Genomic DNA, 6,369 nt, shown 5'->3' with positions numbered 1-6,369 from the left:
TTTTAAAAACAGGTGTTACCGATCCACTTTAGCCATAAAATCCCTTCATGAAGTGCCCCTGGGAAAGTCCAACCTGAAACCTGCAAGCTCTTCTCCTTGGAGAATGTGCCTGGGAAATGGAATAGGCTGCCTGCTTTCCAGAGCTGTCAGCTCCAAGCCAGGGCCTTGTGAGAACCCTAGTGGTGGGCGCAGGTAAGGGAGTGTGGGTTGAATTACCTCAGATCCCCTCAACAGGTTATTTTCCTTTTCAGTCCGGGCAGGCATTCTTCACACCAAGAACCAAGTGACTGAAAGAGAGTCTCAGGTGAGTGGCTTACCTGGGGAAGGGGAGAGGAAAGAGTGCCTCGATTTCCACCAAGGTCACCAGGCTGGAGAAAGGCAAAATGACTCAGGGAGGCCACGGACAAGAGTAAGGCTCAGGTCGATGGGCCCTCTACTCAATGGTGCGTATTGACCTGGGGCAGTTTGCTCTCAGATTCCAGCACCTGGCTGGCTCCCAGGGGAGGCCCAGCAGTGTTCGTAAACTGAACTGACCCATGTTGGTTCCTGGGAGGGTCTGGGTATTTCATGAGTAGCAACCTCTGATGGACCCTCCTTCTGTGATCCTGGATTCTTGACTTTTTCAGGTGTCCATTGTCTATAGGAGTCTCCTAGTTGGCCACAGCCTCCTTAGGTGACAGGACCTGAGAGACTGCCCATCTGGGGTGAGCTATCTGTCCTTCTGCCAAATGAGCAAACTAGAGAAGAAGTACCCTGAGATGAGAAAGAGGACAAGGAGGACGGATGCAAAGCTAGTCCCTCTGTGCTCCATGGAGCTATGGTCTTTGCTGTGGCCCACACCGTGCCATGTTGTCAGGACCTGTGTCATTGTCATCCCTGTGTCCCTTCCAGGGGTAAAGGCAGTGTCTAGCACGTAGGTCTGCCACTTACTAGACATGAGATGTTATTTGGGTCACTTGACTTCTGAGAACGCCAGTTTTCTCATCTGTGCATAAAATGACTTTGAATGAGAGAATGGATACAAAGTACCTGGAACGTAGTAGGTGCTCAGCAGATGGTACCTGTCACCACCATCACCACCATCATCAACTCCAACACCATTAGCATTTATTGTTCACCTCTTGTATGCCCATCCTGATGCTTGGCTTTGATGCAGAAGATAAAGGAGAAGCAGTCAGTGGTTTCTGCTCCAGGTTAGCATGCAGTGGGAGAGCTCAGATACACACAAATATTGAAAATCCAAGTGCCAGTAAGAGGTATACGGTCAGGATATGGAGATCAAAGGAGGGAACAGATCTGTGGGCTAGGGCCTTCTAGGAAGGCTGCCCAGAAGAGGTGGGTGCTACGGTAGACCTGGATAGATTGAATTTCTAGTACTGGGAGGAGGAGGGGGAGGAGGATAAAGGGTGTTCCTGGCTTAGCTCAGCGCAGGCCAGCACCCGAAGCTGGGAGTGTCCCTCATCTCCCTTTGGGCTGTTGGGGGTCAGGCTCAGTGCTGGGTCAGCTTTTGGAATGCAAATACTGGGCTGGCCACTGGGGGTCGACAGAGATTGAGAAATATGGAGGCTACTGGGGCCAGATTTCCTTGGAGATTCTACCCCTTTGATTGAACAACCTGCCTAATGTCTCATTTCCCTACCTCTGAAATTCCCTCCTCCTTCCTCCACCGTCTATAGAGCCCTAATCCCCCCGAGAGAGACACTCTTAGCTCTCCAGAGCTTCCTGACTTCCCCACCCCTGCCCAGAACACCAGTCTAAGGAGGAAAATTCCCTCCCTCTCCACATCCCCACCCCCAGCCCCACCTCTCATGGCTAAAGCCAGAGGCTGCCATAGTCTCTGGTTTGTGTCCAGGAGAGCGGCTGTGAAAGAAAAACAAGCCAGGCCAGGGAAATTTATGTTCTTCTGAGGGGGTTGGCTTCCTCATGAGGAAGATGATGGGTGGTTTGTCAATTGAGGTCTCACCCCAGTTCCAACTTGGGCAGCGCTGGGGAGGCGGGGGTATGGCAGGGGCGCGGTGGGAGAGGTTGGTGGGGAGACTAAAGGCTTAGAAAGAAACTGGGCACTGGGAGGTACATTGAGCTCAGGCACTGGGACCTTGATGATAAAAGGTGGGAAGGAAGGTCTCTAAACCAAGCTGGACTAAGTCGTGCGTGTGGGGAGCAGAGGTTTCAATGTCAGAGATCCTGGCTCCGTTGGCTCAGGGGCAGCTGGAGGGTGGCGGGCCTGGGTACCATATATCTGCCATTGGTTATCTGGCCAGCTGGGTCCAGCCCCTTATCTATCCTCAGGATGCCCCCAGGGGTTTATGACCTTTGTAACAGTAGGCTTGGGTTTATCAGTCGAGAAAGCCCAGAACCTGACCCTTTAGCATTTATGGTAGGTTGGAAGGCAGGAAGTTATCTCATAGGCTAGTGAGGGGTCAGAGCTAGGAGGGCTGGAGAGAGGAAGAAGCACTGCCCCTTCCCTCAGCTCCTCGTGTTGTTCAAATATTTGGTCTGCTTGGGGTGTTCCTCCAGGGGAACTTCATTCCCTGTGTTTATGGGGCCTGACAAGTCCAGTGTGTTCTCTAAGGAGCCAAGAGCAGAATTGGGCAAAGATGTCATTTCTGCAGCCAGTGTCATCCTTCCCTGGGCTTACTGGCTCTCCGAGATGGGGAGCTAGGCCGGGGTCAGAGACAGGTGGTGACAACGGCTGCCCCCCACCCCTGAATTCCTGAGCCCCTGACAGTGATGAATGGCCCAGTCCCTCTTTGCACACTCCCCAGGTAACCAGAGTTGAGGGAGTGACATGTGGGCCGGGCTGGAGTGCTGCAGGATTTCCCCCATAGCTGTCCCCCACAGGGCTGGAGAGTGAGAACAGGAGGGACTGCTAGAGGAAGTTGAGCCCAGATCAGTGATACACAGCAGGGCACGGATATCCAAAGATGAAGCCTCTAAGGAGCCGAGGGTCCCGGCTGCAGTCCAGAGCCTGTGCCACCTGCTATGCCACACTGAGCCATGCGCTGGCCCTCAGATGCTCTGCTCTAGGCTCTTTTGAGGAGCAGGGGCAGAGGCCATTTGCCTGTGTGGGGCCCATGGGCTTGGGACAGATTTCTAGGAGTCCAGGGAAGGGTAACGAGGTATAAGGAGGGGATAAAGAGAGAGGGAGGGACGGGGCAGGCCCACCTCAGGAAGAGAAGGGCTCCTCCTATCTCTGGTGACTGACACTTGGAAGATCAAGGTGATCTCAGTGCAAACACCCATAAACCAGGCATGAAGCTGGGGCAAGGACAAGGGAGGGGTGGGGGGGTTGAACGTTTGGTTGAACCCTTGGCCTTTGGGACCAGCCCCTCTTTCCCCAGCCACTGAGAATCTCCATGGCTGCAGTGAAACTAGACTAGCAGGGCTTACCCACCTGGGGCTTGATCTGGGATGTGGTGCAGCCAGCAGGCGGGAGGAAGAGTAGGAGGGCTCAGGTCCCACCCTGGGCTTGTCCTGAGCCTGACCCAGAGATAGAGTGACTTGGGAAGAGCAAGGTATTCGTGGGGGAGGGAGGACAGCCTGGGCTCAACACAGACCCCAACTGGTCTCAGCTAGAGGGCAGTGAAGGCAGAGGGAGAGAAGGAGAGAAGCGGGCGGCGGGACAAATCTGGCTGGGCAAGAGAGGACTTTGCAGGCTGAGGTTGGCGGGGGCAGGGGATGCAGGCAGATTGAGCCTGGAGCCTCAGTTTCCTCTTCTCTAAAATAGGCCTATCAATATCAACCTCAGGGATGTTCTGTGAATTAAGCAAAGATAGCATAGGACCAAGGGTGAGAGTACCTGGCTACAGTGCCTGGCCTACAGAAGTTGTTCAAGAAACATGGCTCTCCCTTGCCCTGTAGGGAGTGGTCGTGTGTATCTGTGAGGAGGATGCAGGCAGAGGTTGTGGGTCTTCGAAGGGACAGACAGGAGGCTTAGGACAGGCCAGAGATGATTGTAGGTAGGAGAGAGGGCTGCTAGCCTCATGGAGTGGTCCCAGCTGGCATCGCCCCGGGCCTTGGGGCAGGCTTCCTGCCCTCAGTGTGCAAGGTCCACCCTTTGGCACACATTCCTTTCCAGAGCCCTGGGGTGTCCGAGTAGAGTCATGTGTAGAAGCTCAAGTCGTGCAGCTCAATGGCCCAGGTTTGGATCCTGACTCTTCTGCTTCCTGGCTGTGTGACCTTAGGTGAGGGAGTTCACTTCTCTTATCTGAGAGTACAAGGCAGGCAAGGAGAGGTCAAGGACAAGGGCCACAGTAATAGAGAGGGGGTGTGAATGTCCATGCACGTGAGCAGGACAGTGACTTGAGGAAATGTGGGGACTATGCTCCACGTCCCGTGAAGGCAGGAACCAAGCCTGTCAGCTGGTGCTGCGTGAACTGATAGGGGAGGAAGACGGCAAGTTCATGTATGAATATGTACACGTGTGAGAAAACGAGAGGAGCTAAAAAATGTGTGCATGGCACACAAAGCATGTGTGAACGGGTGAGAACATGTGTGACCGGGAATGAGGATGTCTCTGTGGGAGGCTCTGCGGAGGTATAATAGTTTCCATTTAGTAAGCACCGTGGTGGGCCAGCCATGAAGCTAAGCCCTTTCTGTGCATATCTCACTCCCCACTCAGCACAGCTCCGTGAAGAAGAGATGATCTTCAGGTTACAGAAGAGTTAACTGAAGCACACAGGGGAAGCGACTTGCCCAAAGAGACACAACTGATAAGCAGTGAACTCTATGGCTCTGAAGTTCATACTCCCCCTGCCTCCCATTGGTGTGGGAGGCTGAGCTCTCCGGGGGCTGTTATGGTACCCGAGGCCTCCCGCAGCTGCTAGATGTTGTTCTGCATCCCTGGGTCCAGGAGGCCCCCACATACTGATTTCCATCTGCTTGGAGCTCCTTGAAGGCAGGGCTTGGTGGGCTCCTCTTTGGATCCCAGCTCAGAGGCAAGCACAGGATCAGTGCTCAGGAAACGCTGGTGGACTTGAACCCTGAGGGATGTGTGTGTTCGGTGACACTGATCTGGGAGGCTTGGGGAGGGGTGTGACTCCCACTGGAATAGGGAGAGCTTGGATAAGAGAGGGCCAACATCCCCCACAGATCCTGACTTCCTCTCTGGCTTCCCTGAGGAGTAATTTTTCCCTACCTCAGGGGCATGAATCACTACATCAGAAGCCCTGCTAGGGTGGGGCAGGAGGTGGGAGCCTGGAGTCATTGGCCCTGGCTGCAGCAGGGAGTAGGCCCAGCCCTGCTACTGAGGCTCCGGTAGGCAGGTTGAGGCAGAAAGGCTATGTCGTGACCAGGGGTGACCAGCTTGTGGGGCAGGCCTAGACACAGAGTCCTCTCTTCTTTCCTCTGTGCCCTCCCCACCCAGGATGAGGCGTTGGCACACTCAGGAGCTGCTGCTGTCTTCCCAGGCTTCCCAAGTCTGGCAGCATAGCTTCATCGGCCCCATTTCCCACCTGGTCTTGGGCTCACCTCCCGAGGGGCACTGGACATGTTGGCAGTGGAATCTGAGGCTGATTCTGGGCTTGGCGGTGGTGACTCTAGCTGGGAACTTGGGGGCATGGCCAGGGACACAGATGAACTTTCCTAGGCCTAGAAACCTCTCAGAGGACTGTGAGTGAAGAGTGGAGTCCTGGCCGTCCTGAAGGTTGCTGCTTTCCAGGCATGAACGAGCTTTTAACCAGGAATGAATTAAGTAAGCAAGTAAGCAAGAAGGTGCTGGAAATGTGGCGAGTCAGTAGGGTATAGGGAACTGGGCACAGGCTTAGGAGACAGAGAAGTCTGGGGCCAAATCCTGCTTCTACCACCGATCAGCTCCATGACCTCAGATGAGTCACTTCCCCCTGAGCCTTAGTTTTCCCTCTTACATAAAATAGGGATTGTGGAACTCATCTCAAAGGATTGTGAAGGGAAATGCCTCTACCATGGTTCCTGGCACATAGTAGGCACTCAGTAAGTGGCAGGCTGTTTTCCATTCTCAGGTTTTGCTGTCCTGCCATGCACTTCGGGCAATCCTAGTCTCCAAGCTGGACTATTGGTGTGTCCCTGCACCTTGTTCTTGTCTCTCCTTGCTCACACCCCAATAAGGGGTCCAGCTGGGAGCTGAGAGACCCTAAACAGCTCCTCTTCTTCTCTTTCTACACAGATCCTTCTCATCCTCCGGGCTCTGTCCCTGAAAGTGGGAGGAACACACTTCTCCCTCTTTATTTCCCCCCAAACAGAGGTCCACTCTATGAACCAAAGAGATCATCAGAGGATCCAGTGAGGAACTCAGTAGATCAGCCTCCTACTTAAGTGAGAGACGGACAGGAAACTGTGTAAATGGCGAGCACTTTGGGAATGTCGCTCACCGAATTATCTCCATAAAGAAGC

The sequence above is a fragment of the Delphinus delphis genome, chromosome X (genome assembly GCF_949987515.2).
Source record: "Delphinus delphis chromosome X, mDelDel1.2, whole genome shotgun sequence".
NCBI classification, from domain to species: domain Eukaryota; kingdom Metazoa; phylum Chordata; class Mammalia; order Artiodactyla; family Delphinidae; genus Delphinus; species Delphinus delphis.
Note: the sequence above shows the minus strand (reverse complement) of the source record.